Source organism: Myotis yumanensis, unplaced genomic scaffold, assembly GCF_028538775.1.
Source record: "Myotis yumanensis isolate MYYU_CA2020_CCGP unplaced genomic scaffold, mMyoYum1.0.hap1 SCAF_24, whole genome shotgun sequence".
Lineage (NCBI taxonomy): Eukaryota > Metazoa > Chordata > Mammalia > Chiroptera > Vespertilionidae > Myotis > Myotis yumanensis.
Window position 1 is genome coordinate 8,635,693 of NW_027223775.1, and position 13,626 is coordinate 8,649,318.

Below are 13,626 nucleotides of genomic sequence, written 5' to 3' on the forward strand. Positions count from 1 at the left end.
CTATTCTGTATCTTAGAAGGTGATTTCAAAATACTTCTGCTTCATTTCCTTCAGTTATTCCGGCAGAGATGATCCAGGTTCCCAGGTCAGGAAGCAGTATGGCCCACCATCTAGGGAGATGCACACCGTGACCATGGCCTTTCAGGTCCTGGAGATGAGCACTCCTGTAGGAGACACAGGTGTTTAAAAGCCTTCTCTCTTTTTATCCAGTAGCACACTGCAGTTGTTAACTTGGACATAGTTAATACCGTGTTTTTTAACGTAGTGATCGTGATGGCTGTGGCAGCAGTCCTGGTAGATGTTATTCTGAATATCGAACTGGAAGCTCTTACAGAGGTTCATATGAGAGCTATGGTAAGTGTCCAGATAGACTGTATGTAAGTGACAGGATTGTATTTAAAGGCCACCTTGTGATTTACTCTACTTTTATTTCCATTTGCCACAGGGAGGGCTATATGCACTATGGGTTTTGTATTATCTTGGAGGTCTTGTTTTCTTTCCTTAGTAGCTCATGTGGAACAGTACAATTCTTTCAGGGGTGAAGGTCACACTCATTTATTGTCTCTATTAAAGAAACAAAGTACAAGTTTTTCTTTTTCTTTTGTTTTCTTACCTGAGGATATATATCATTGATCTCGGGAGAGTGGTATGGAGGGAGTTGGGCTGAGAGAGCTCTACATCAATGTGAGAAAGATACTTTGTTTGGTTTCTTCATGTACAATCCCCATCCAGGGACAGGAAGGGACCCTGAAAACCAGGGTCATGCCCTTGACCTGGAATCAAACCCGGTATCCTTCAGTGCAAAGTCTGGTGCTCAACACAATTAGGCACACCAGCCAGGGGGTTATTTTAACTTTTTTCTTTTTTACAGAAGGAGAATTTGACAGTGTGAAGCATAAAAATAATATGAGGGTCAGAATTTCAGCCTGTTTCCAGAAAATGTGCCTTCACAAATGTTCATAATCCATTATTTCTGTCACAACATTATTCTTCAGCTGTATTTTAGATAAATGTAAGCTCCCTTGCCAGCCTCAGAATTACTGACATATTTTTAGCACAGGGCTATAAAAGCATAGGTTTTCCAACTATTTAAGACTTTACTAGGGTCATGTCATACTGACTTCAAATTATTTGTTAAAATGTTAAAGTTTCTTATTTGGTCACTGACTTTACAGGAGGCTCATGTGGAGCATCACCAACATGAGGGCCCCTCGGACTTATGGTGGAAGGAGTCGCTGTGATGATTATTACAGCCTCAGACGAGATGGATATGATGGAGGGGGCATAGCAATTACTGCAACAGCTGATGGGACTCCTCTGTAAGTGGTCCTTAGCATGATGTTGGTGGCGATCATAGGATTCACCATCTACGGCAGAGACAGTGAATCCTGCAGTACAGTAGCTAAACTATTGGGCTCCTCTGGAGGAGTCATAGGGGAAGCCCCTGTGACAAAGCAAGTATACACAGAAATAAAAAAACATAATGCTAAGTTATGGTTTACATTTAATTTGTAAAGAAATTGTCTTCTGTTATTGAAGCATGACTAAAAGCAAATGGTGGGATTGGGGAAGAAGGAAGAATTATCGTTCCCTTTATGAAATTTCTAGATAGAATGCAAAATTTGAATTATTCAAGGTTTTTTCATAAGTGTTCATTTAATTACAATATACTTAAATGTTTAATTTGAACATTTGTAGTGTTAAAATTTTCAGAATAAAGTTTCCCACAAAATCAAATTTGTCTGATTTTACTGCAAACATACAAATCAAGGTGTTTGGATGGTGAGTTATATTCATGGCCCTGCATCATCCAATGTGTCCATGACCATAAGTACATAAAGTCTTTGAAGTGAACTGCATACAAAATGAGGCAGTGTGTTTTTTCGTCATGGCATGCTGCCCTGTTTTCCAGTTAGAGAGGGTAAACAAATTAGGTATCTCCTAGGAAAACCTAAATGGATAAAAAGATTGAAAAAACTCAGACAAGGCTGAAAAACAAGAGTTCCTCCAACTCTGTGGCCCACACTTTGCACCCTAAGATACTGATAAGGAGCAGGCCTATCCTACTGGCCCCAGGAGGAAGAGGAGACCTTAGGGAAAAAGCTGATGAGGAGGGCAGCAGTAGAGCAACATGGCTTGGCAGCACAGCAGCCTAGGCCTTGGCATGAGGAAGATTCGCAGACACCTGTGGAAAGGAGTATAGGAAGAACATGTCATGCCAGCCCCTGTTGAGGGGCAGGTGGCAAGGCCTGAAGGTGCTTGGGTGGCCTAGAGGGAGAGTTCAGAGGAGTGGCTCAAGGAATCTGCTTTGACTCTGAGTGACAGTGGACATGCACACTCCCTCCTCCTGCCTAACCCCCCTCTGCCTGAACTGGAATTGCACTGCCCTTGTTGTGCAGGTGGTTCCTGTCTCACGCCCACACCATGAGGACCTGGTGTCACAGGCTCTATCCCTCCCAGCATCCAGGTGTCCCTGTAAGAGAAAAGGAATGGCCCAGGAACCTGGCAGCACAGTGGGGGAGAGCCCAGGCAGCCCCTCCTCACCCATCATGTCCGCTCACTGGGGGCCATGGCGCTCTCATAGTACTTCAGGGGATGGAGCCACAGGTCCTTGCTGATGATCTGGTAGGGCAAACCGACCTGGGTCAGGAGACCACAGGGACCCGAATAGAAACCCAAGCAGCAGGCGGACATAGAAGGCTGTATGCTGGCTTGGCCAGTGACATCCCACCTCAGCAATCCTGCCATATCCTGCCACCATGTGGTCAGAGAACCAGTAGAAGAAGCTGGGGCTGCTGTCCTGGTGCCCGTGGCTGTAGGCTTCTCGTTCACAATGCTGGTACCATTGAATGGGGGTGGCACGGGACTGCCTGTATCCTGCAGGAGAGGGGTATGTGAAGCTGGGCACAGCGCCTTCCCACCCTGCCCACCACCAGGTGCAGCCCATGCAGGGAGCATCCTCTTACCTATGAGGGTGATGAGATACTTCTTCACAATCACATGGTTGCGGAAGTAGGGGTTGCTGCGGAAGTACAGGCTAATGGTGCAGCAACCTGAGGGATGCCTGACTTCCCTCACCTGCAGAAAAGTGGACCCAGGGAGTCAAGTCGCAGCCCAGGGCTCCCGCCTGTAGCTGTTTTCAGGGACAGGCCATTTCCCTACCTCCCCTCCAGCACTCTGTGGAGCAGGTGGCCTGACCTTCAAATTGATCATGTGGCCGAGCATGTTTTCATCTTGGACTCTGATCATGGTCGACAACTCTGGGTGGTTGACAAACTGCTTTGGGTCAAGGAGCCTGCACCCTGGGAGCTGGGCATGGACCAGCTAGAAAGTACAGCCTGGCCTGGCCTCTCCTTCCCTTAAGGCCGCTCCTTCTCCATGAAAGGCAGAAAGGGGCACATCACCACTCTGTTTCCTGACAGACCCTGATGCCCACCAGATTGTTTTGTGCTGAGGGCTTGACAGGCTACACATCACACATTCCTTGCTTCTGAGTGAGGAATTGGACTACAGACGGCCTGTAGGGCAGCATTAGTTAGTCCTAGAAGAGCCAGTGCCACACAGCCCTGTCATTGGGCCTCAGCCCCTGCTGTATGTGTGCCTCTGTGTTGGAGCTCTGCCCTTGGACCCTCCGTTACCGCTTCTATGGTGCCTGTATAAGACAGAGGGTGTCTCCAGGACCCTGGGCCAGACTGGGGAAAACTGCATCGACCTTGTCCTCAATGATCTTTTCTATGGGAACCATCCCCGCTTACACTGTTCTCCTGCACTGTCCCATGCTCCTTGTGATCCTGCACCGCTACCCTCAAGGATACAGCTGTGAGCCAGAATCCAGGCATGCGGTGGATATTGAGGCTTCTCAGTTCAAAATAGGGCTTGAGCCTCTGCGGAGTCCTTTGCCTGAGCTGAGAGAAGGCCCTGCTGGCTTGCTCGTTCATGAGCTCCATCTCCAATTGAAGGGCCTGGAGCACCTCCAGAGGGGACCAGGTTAACTTGGCCCCGGGCCCTGACTGGGCCGGCTCCTGCTGCACTGGTTCCTCTTCTTCTGGCTTTGCTTTGGCCTCTGACTGAGGCTCCAACTCTCTCACCTGTTCCACTGCCTCCATGGTGCCCTCCACCTCCACCTGCAGGACAAACTGTTCTCCTACAATTAATTGCTCCTCCATCCACCCCTCCTCCTGGTGGTCACTCCCTTGCAGATCCCTAGTCACTTGTGCCTCCAGCCTCAGCTCTTCACTCACCACCTCCTCCTGCCTCCCCACCTGCAGATCGGGGAAAACCCCCTCTCCTGCCCAAGTGGCCTGCCATGGTACCACCTGCAGAAGGCCCTCTGTCCACAGGACAAAGTGAGCCTGTGCCTGCAACTCCTCCCCCAGGCCCTCCTTGTCTTCCCCTTGCTCCTCACTCTGGGTTCCCTGCTGCACCTCACTCTCTTCTCCCTGCACACACTGCTCTGCAGCCACCCAGTCCTCCCCTGCCCCCCACTCAAGATCTAGGCAAACTTCCTGGCCTGCCTCCAACCTCAGCTCCAGGGTCTCAGCCTTCCTCACTTGCATGAAATCCTCCCTCTCCAGCCCTAAAACTTTCCTCCAAACCTTCTGTGCCCTTATGTCCTGGGCATCACCACCTTCATGCACCAACGTGAAGCTAAAATCCTCCTGGGCCATCCTGCTTGCCTGGTCCTGCCTGGTCCAAAGGCCCTGGGATCCACTCTGTGGCCCCAGCCGCCCTGCAGCTGAAGGCCCCCCAGCTGAACTGAGAGGAAGAGCAGGGCCCCAGGAGCCCTCAGTCTCCCAACACAGCCTGACTCTGGATGCCCCCTGGCTCTGAGACCTGTGCTGTGAAGGAGCAGGCGGTGCAGAGCCTGCTGAGTCCAGGCAAGGCGATTGCTCACTGGTGCATGCATCCAGGCCCTGGAGTGCCGAGTGTGTGCACACTGGGCTCATGCACAGGCGCTGGTCATGTGAACATGTGGTACAGAAGGCACCTTGCCAGGGCTATCCTGCTGTTTCTGAGTGGGCTCCTGAAAAGCCTCTTCCAATCATGGACAGGGCAGTGGGCAACTCCCTGTGCAGCCCCGCCCTTCGGTCACAACCCTGGTGTATGAACCTGGCCCCTGCAGCCCAAGGTTCCTGAGGAAGCCCACCCACTTTCACACGCCAAAATCCTCCCCAAAAGCTGAGTGTGAAAACTGGAATGGAGAAAGGCATGCCAGTCCCCCACCTTTAAAAAAGGCAAGTTTTGTTCATGTGATTGCCTTCTTTGGGAACTGGTTTCACGTTTCATTCTTGCTTAACAGGAAAATAAACATTGTTGTGTTGAGGTTCCCCCCCCCCCCCCCCCAGAATGTTCTGAGTGGCTTATGTGGTTGCCTGTGTACAAGGAAGGCTTTGGTCTACTGACATAGTTTTGACCTTTTCCCTTTCCCAAGTGCAACCCATGCAGGGTGCTGCCGTGCGCACCTGCCTCCATACACCCAGGCCTTAGCACCCTCCCTGGCGTGTAACTCCTCTCCTCTGACCCACAGCCATGCTCACTTCCTTGCAAGCCTGCCCCACACAGGGAGGGTGGCTCTACCTGTAAACATTCACACTCACAGGACAGGGCCAGGGCTTCTGTTGAGCAGTGCCTCCATCTTGAAAAGGTCAGCTGTCTTCTGACTGACCACGGCATGTCTATGTGAGTGACTGCCCAAGCCAAGGGAGTTGAGAGCCTAAGGGTCAGGATCTAAAGTCCGCCCCCTGCACTCCTGTAGTGTACAAGGTCCCTGTCCCCTGGGCAAACTATAATACGTGTCATCAGAAGTCAGCCATTCTTCCTTCCTCCTCCCAGACAACACCCTGAAAGAAGGGAACAGCCTCAGAAGGCCTTCCGAGGCCTGGTGTCTCCTCTTGTGTAGCCCTGCCTCTTTCCAGGCAGGCTGAAATGCAGCAGATGCTGCTTCCACAGCCCCTTGTGAGGTCTTTGCCCAATACTATTACAGTTCCCTCTACCAACAACACAAAGACAGCAACACCTTGCAAGCTTCTTTATGTTTCTTTCAGTGACACTCACGTTAGGTGGCATATGCTCTCTGACTCTTCCGCAGGCGATCCTTTTCTCCTCTTTTCCTCCTGTGTAAAGGGAATGGACAGAATCCCTCAGCCAACCTTGGTGTGTGGGCACACTCTGCATAGTTTCTGTCCTTCGGGGCCATATTTGATGTTCTGCTCCATCTCCTCTGAATCTGGAGTGTCCCCTTCTATACACTCACACCCACACTCACAGGCACTGGCATGCGCCCGAAGGTGTGTTGGGCCCCTCTGCAGCACATGTCCACAGTCAGTACACCTTGCCTTTTCCTGGCTTGTTTAATTTTCCTACCCCAGGACTTCAATATTCTCGTCCAGATCCTGCTGCCATTGCCAACATGGTGGGCTCAGCTGAGGGGAACTGAGCAGTGGGTATAACAACTGAAAGAAACGTGAATTAGAGGCACTGAAAACGGGTAAGGCCTGGGATGGTAGGACTCCGCTGGAGTGGCAAGAGGCCCAGTGGGTGGCAGAAGCACCGACAACAGGATTGCAAAAACATGATGAAGAACCATGTTTGTTGCCCAGGGCCCTAGGCCAGTCATCCAGAAAGCCATGGTGCTTACAGCGCCCCCATCTGCTTACATTCTGTGGGCACCAGTTTCCCTTAGCTGCTCTCACACACATTCCGGGTGCACTAGGGTACCTCCAATTTACCCAGGCCTGGTTTTCCGCATTTACTTTTCTAAGGAGACTCACAGGGGCAACTACTCACCTTTTAATGCCCAGCAGGAGGGCTCCTTCTCTCCAACAGGTCCCCTCTGCCGCTCCCTCCTCTGGGTCCTGCATCTGCGGGGTAGTACTGCAGAGGATCGGGCCACAGGTCCTCGCTGATGATCTAGGAAGGAACACAGGGCAGAGGGGGACCAGACCAGTCTGCTAGTCTGCTTTTCACGCACGTGGGGCTTCCACCACCACATTTTCTGACAGTGGCCAGAGCAGTATCACCTCAGCAATGTTGCCTGACCCAGGCAGGGTATGTTTAGACAACCAGTTGAAGAAGCTGACGCTGCTTGTATCTTGCCGGCGGCTGGGGGCTCCACGTTCATAATCCCAGAACCAGAGGATTGGAGTGGAACGAGAGGCCCTGTACCCTGCAGGAAGGAAGTTGGAAGGCTGGATTCCCATTGGCCCAATATCCTCACCCACCCACCATTTGCCTGCTCTTCAAAGGCCCATCCTGGGAACTGTCACTCACCTGCAAGGCTGACATCATATTGCTTAATGATCACTTCGTTCAGGAAGTAGGGGTTGCTCCGGAAGAAAAACATCAACCTGCAGCGGTATTTGGGAAGGCTCACTTCCTTCACCTGCCAAGAGATGCAACTAGTAAAGTGTCTCGTCTGCCAGCTTCTGGAGTGAGCCTGCTTGCAGGAATCACCCACCTCCCCTCCCCTTCTTTCTGCTCAGACACGTCCCACCGGGTGCCCAAGCCCCCATCCCAGGCTCCACTCTGCCTCCCAGTCTGACCTCCACACTGATCAAGTAGTTCAGCAGGTCTTCATCTTCGTCACCGATGATGGCTGATATCTGAGGGTGGTTCCGGATCTGCTTTTGGTCAAGGAGCTCTCAGAGGCTGTGAAACCAAATGGGCAGCTAAAAGCCACGGAGCCATCCTGGAGGCATATGAGAGTCGGCCGTGGATGGCAGACATTGCCCCTGTTCCAACCTCCTCACCGCCTACCTTTCTTCACACATGCTCACAACAATGGTACCTGTGGGTCCATGTTCACCTGAGCTCCAGCCTTAACAATGGGAGGGTCCATTTCCAGACATGTTCTGAGCCCTCGCTGTCCTCTGTGTGCCTGTGCAAATGACACAGTGCTTAGGACAGCGGTTCTCAACCTGTGGGTCGCGAAAAATGAAAATACATCCTGCCTATCAGATATTTACATTACGATTCATAACAGTAGCAACATTACAGTGATGAAGTAGCAACGAAAATAATTTTATGGTTGGGGGTCACCACAACACGAGGCACTGTATTAAAGGGTCGTGGCATTAGGAAGGTTGAGAACCACTGGCTCAGGGTGTCTGCATGTACTCTGGCCTTGTCCCTGGTTTCGCTGACACGGAATGTATGGTCTCCAGAGACAGTGGCAGCACACATCTTCTAGAGATCCCTGTGGGTCACAAAGGCTGCATTCCGGGTTGGAAATAAGCCTTTTATTGCACAAGAGTTGCAATAAAAGGGTGTGTGTGTGTGTGTGTGTGTGTGTGTGTGTGTGTGTACCTCTGCTCCTTTGTGTATACCTGTGTGTGGGACTGTGGAAGGAGGGAGGAAGCCTGCCCGGAATTCCTATGGGCATCTGATGTGTTGAGAGAGGACACTGGAAGCATTCGGCTTAAACCTGGCTAACACGAGCTGAGTGTTTCCACTGAGCTTTTTGGTCAAAAAGGAAGAAACAAAAAACACTACCTCCAAGGACCTTTCCACTGCCCAGAAAAGGTGTCCTTCCACTATCTGATTGTGGCGTGGTACGTTGTGCCCATACTTCCTGGCCTGACACCTAGAAGCCGGCCCTCGCTTCGCCCAGTGCTGTGCCACCGGGGAGGGGAGGCCCTTTCCTCTGTCCTCCTCCCCTTCACCTTCTCCTGGCTCCTCCTCCACTTACTCCCTGTGGTCTTTGTCAGCAGTGAAGCCAGAAGGGCTCAGGCAAGGATACAGCTTGGGCCCAGAAGTTGGGGATGCACTGGATGATAGCCCTTCAGCACTCAAGAATGGGCTTTCTACGCCGAGAGGTCTTGCGCTTCACGTGAACATAGGCCCTGCTGGCTCGGGCACTCTCGGTGCTCATCTGGTCCTGAAGTGCCGCCAGCGCCTCCAGTATGGGCCGGCTGCTTGTCCCACTGGGCCCTGGCTCTGCTCGCTGCTCCTCAGGCTTCGCCTCTGCTTCTACCTGGGACTCCGCCTCCTCTGCCACACTCATTTTGTCCCCAGCCTCAGCTTCCACCACCTGGGAGAGAAGGTCCATGTCCAGTAGCTGTTCCGCCCCAGCAGCACCTGGGCCCTCGCCTCCTAAGGCCTCGGTTTCTGCACAGCGTCACGCTTAACGTGGATGTCACCTCGCCACCCCTCCTGCCCAGGCCTGCGTGGTCCCTCCCACGCCCCGCCCTGCACCCGTACACACAAGCTCCTGTGTTCACTGGAAGGGCCCTTGCGGGTACACTTCTGACACAAAGTGCTGGCTAGATCCGCAGTCTACTGACCCAGCAGGACCTGCCCCCTCCCCCGCATCCCCCTCCCCCAGGTGGCGCTGGTCCTGACATGGGCAGCTGCCAACAAGCAGGTGGCAGTGCTTGGAGCTCACTCACTGCATGTCCCCAGGTCCCTTATCTGGATCCTTCAGGCATAGTCTTGGTTTCAAGGGGTGCATCTCCTCCACAGGGGGTTTGGGCCACCTCGTGGAAAGGAGGATGCACCAGCTATGCTGGGTGCGCTGGCCATGCACGAGCTGCTCTTTGCACATGAACTTCCATCAGTGAGCGAGATTGCACTGGACCCCACTCTGCTCCGCCCCTCCCTTCGCCAGCACCACTGCCGGCCACCACCCTCCATACAAACTCCTCCCTGACCCCTTTCTGAAGTACATATAATTCTCTGGCCTTTTCCTGGCTGTCACCACCTGCTCTTCCCATTGCTGCAAGCGCCAGAGTTTGCACATGGCGAATTTGCTTTCTGTGTCACTTACAGACTGGTACACATTTGCCCCTGGCAGAATGGACAGTGACAGTACTGGCTGGTGTCTCCATGAGCTGGAGCTTGGTCCCAAACACCAGAGGTTGCTAGTCGGGCAGGTCAGGGAATTCACCTCGGTTTTGTGTTGGATTCCTGGTCAGGGTGATTCAGGGAAGAAAGGGTTCTCTCCTCTCTCTCTCTCCCTCCTCCTCCTCCTCCTCCTCCTCCTCCTCCTCCTCCTCCTCCTCCTCCTCCTCCTCCTCCTCTTCCTCTTCTTCCTTTCCTCTCCTCTTTCCTCTCTCTTCTCTCCTCTCTCCCCTCCCCCCCTCTCTCAGCATTAAACATATCCTGGGATGAGAAATAAAAATGTAATAATAAACAGGTTCATAGGATCTGGGCAAGAGGGGGCACCCCAACCTGGAAGGTCTCTGAGGTCCAAGCTGGAGCCAAGGGGAAGGCCTATGGCTGTAGGGGACTGTACCCTCCATTCTTGCAGATCCAAGGCGTAGGAGAACAAAGCCAAGAAAAGAGCTCATTCTCTGGGCCTGCAGGTCATGGCTTTGCTATCTGCATCTCATTTCTTTCATTCTCACTGGCTTTCCTTCTGAATATGTGGGTGCATATGCCCTTTCTGATTGGTGTTTGTCATTTCTTGAGACATGTTCCTAGTAGTGGGATTACTGTTCAAATGGGAGCTCCATTTTTTCAATTTTTTGAGGAAACTCCATAATATTCTGCATACTTGCTACACCAGTTTGCATTCCCACCAGTAATGCAAGAGGATTCCTTTGACACCCCATCCTCGCCAGCACTTGTTGTTTGTTGAATTGTTGATGATAGCCATTCTGACCAGTGTGAGATGGTATCTCATTTGTCATTTTGATTTGCATCTATTGAATGATTAGTGATTTTGAGCAAGTTTTCATATGTCTCTTGGCCTTCTGTATGTGCACTTTCGAAAAGTGTCTAAGTCCTATGCCCATTTTTTGATTGGAATGTTCATCTTCCTTTTGTCTAAACGAATGAGTTCAGTATACATTTTGGAGATCAGGCCCTTATCGGATATAACATTAGCAAATATCTTCTCCCAGGCAGTGGACTTTCTTGTTTTGTTGTTGTTGTATCTGTTGGCTTCTTCTTCTCTGCAGAAGCTTTTTAATTTGATCCAGTCCCATTTGTTTATTTTCTCATCAGTTTCCATTGCCCTAGGAGCTGTATCAGTAAAGATATTGCTGAGACATATGTCTGATATTTTGCTGCCTATGGATTCTTCTAAGATTTTCATGGTTAGCCACTTATCTTTAAGACCTTTATCCATTTTCAGTTTATTTTTGTGTATGGTGTAAGTTGGTGGTCTAGATTCATTTTTTTGGCATGTATCTGTGCTATCTGTCCAACACCAATTATTGAAGAGACACTATGACTCCACTCTATGATTGTGCCTCCTTTGTCAAATATTAATTGAGCATAATGGCTTGGGAAGACTTCTGGGTTCTCTGTTCTGTTCCATTGGTCTATATGTCTGTTTTCGTGCCAGTAACAGGCAGTTTTGAGAACGGTGGCTTTGTAATATAGCTTGATATCTGGTATTGTGATCCCTCCAACTTTGTTATTCTTTGTCCAGATCGCTGTGACTATTTGTGGTCTTTTTTAATTCCATAGGAACTTTGGAGTCTTTGTTCTAGTTCTGTGAGATATGCCATTGGTATTTTAATGGGGAATACATTAAAACTGTAGATTGCTTTGGGTAGTATGAACATTTTAATGATGTTGATTCTACCAATCCATGAATACGGTGTGTGCTTCTATTTGCTTTGGTCTTCCTCTATCTCTTTTTAAATTTCCTGTAGTTTTCCAAGAACAGGTCTTTTACCTCCTTAGTTAAGCCTATTCCTAAATATGTTAATTTTTTGTTGCAAATGTAAATGGGATTTTTTGCTTTTTTGTTTTTTTAGTTTCTCTTTCTGTAAATTCATTATTGGTGTATTAATAAGCCATAGAATTCTGGGTGTTAATTTTGTATCCCGCTGCATTGCCAAATTCATTTATTAAATCTCCTAGTTTTTTGATGGATTCTTTAGGTATTTCTATGGACAGTACCATGCCATCTGCGAAGAATCACAGTTTTACTTCTTCTTTTCCAGTGCCTTGTTTGACTTCTTGTTGTCTGATTGCATTGGCTAGCACTACCAGTACTCTGTCGAACAGAAGTGGCAAGAGGGGGCATCCCCTTCTTGTTCCTCTTCTTAGAGTAATTGTTTTTGCCCCTTGAGTATGATGTTGCCTGTAGGTTTGTCATATAGAGGATATGATCCCTCTATTCCCAATTTGCTGAGAGTTTTTATCAAAAGTTGAGGCCCAGTGCAGAAAAATATGTGCACTCGGTGTGGGTGGGGGCGGGGGGTCTCTCAACCCGTCCTGTGCCCTCCTGCAGTCTGGGAGCCTTGGAGGATGTCCACCTCCTGGCTTAGGCCCAATGCCTGAGGGATCAGGACTAAGCTGGCAGTCAGATCTCCCTCTGGCAGACCGGGAGCCCTCGGGAGATATCCACTTGCCAGAGGGTGCAGGCCTAATCTGCAGTCAGATATCCTTAGTGGTGCTGAGGAGTGGGGAGAGGCTCCCACCACCATCGCTATGCCGGCAGTCATCAGCCTGGCTTGTGGCTGAGCAGAGCTCTACTTGTGGGAGACTACTGACCACCAGGGGCAGCTCCTGCATTAAGTGTCTGTCCACTGGTGGACAGTGTGCGTCATATTGACCAGTCATTCCCAGTCGTTTTGCTGTTAGGGTCAATTTGCATATTACCCTTTTATTATATAGGCGGATAGAGGCCTGGTGCACAGGTGGGGGCCAGCTGGTTTGCCCTGAACTGTGTACTGATCAGGGTGGGGGTTCTGCTGGGGTGCCTGGCCAGCCTGGGTGAGGGGATGAGGGCTTTTTGCAGTCTGTCCAAGCTCTCCAGTGGGGACCCTCAACCCATGGGGGTGCCTGGCCCGCCTGGGTGAAGGGCTGAGGGCTATTTTCGGGCTGGCCACACCGTCTTCAGGGTGGGGGGTCCCTACTGAGGTGCCTGGCCACCGTGAGTGAGGGGCTGATGGCTGTTTGCAGGCTGGCCAAGCCCCACAGCGGGGACTCTCATCACATGGGTGTGTGGCCAGCCTGGGTGAGGGGCTCAGGGCCATTTTCAGGCTGCTCACAGCCCCTTCAGGGTAGGACAGTTCTTCTGGGGTGCCTGGCCAGCCTGGGTGAGGGGCTGATGGCCATTTTCAGTCCTGCCAGGTCCCCGGGCAACCTATGCTCCCAGCCTCTCCTTTTTCTCTTTTTCTGTTTTTCTGGGATTTATTTATCTTCTATAATTGAAACTTTATAGCCTTGAGCAGAGCCCAGGTGTGGCTGGAAGCAGGTATCAGGATTTATTTATCTTCTATAATTGAAAATTTCTAGCCTTGAGTGGAGCCAAGCGCTTGCCAGGGCAGGTGGGAAGCTTGGCTTCCTCCATCGCCGGGAGCAACCCAAGCCTTCTGCTTGCTCCAGCTCCGTGGCCACCATCACCTTAGTTGGGTTAATTTTTATACTCACTCCTGATTGGCTTGTGGGCGTGGCTTGTAGGTGTGGCTTGAGCATAGCGAAGGGATGGTTAATTTGCATGTTTCTCTCTTATTATATAGGATTGGGTGTTGGATTCTATCAAATGCTTTTTCTGCATCAATTCATATGAATATCTCTCAATTTGCTTATGTGATGCATCACGTTTATTGATTTCTGGATGTATCATCCTACTTCCCCAGAATATATCCACTTTGTCATGGTGTATGCTCATTCCAATGTCATGTTGTATCTGATTTGCTAGAGTTTTGTTGAGAATTTTAACATCTA

At 50.5% G+C, this 13,626-nt stretch overlaps 1 pseudogene; it reads right to left on the reverse strand.

Annotated features, from left to right (window-relative positions):
- Positions 1-9,046, reverse strand: part of LOC139000464 (testis-specific Y-encoded protein 9-like) — a 34,717-nt pseudogene extending 25,671 nt beyond the window's left edge.
- Positions 9,047-13,626: the final 4,580 nt, after the last annotated feature.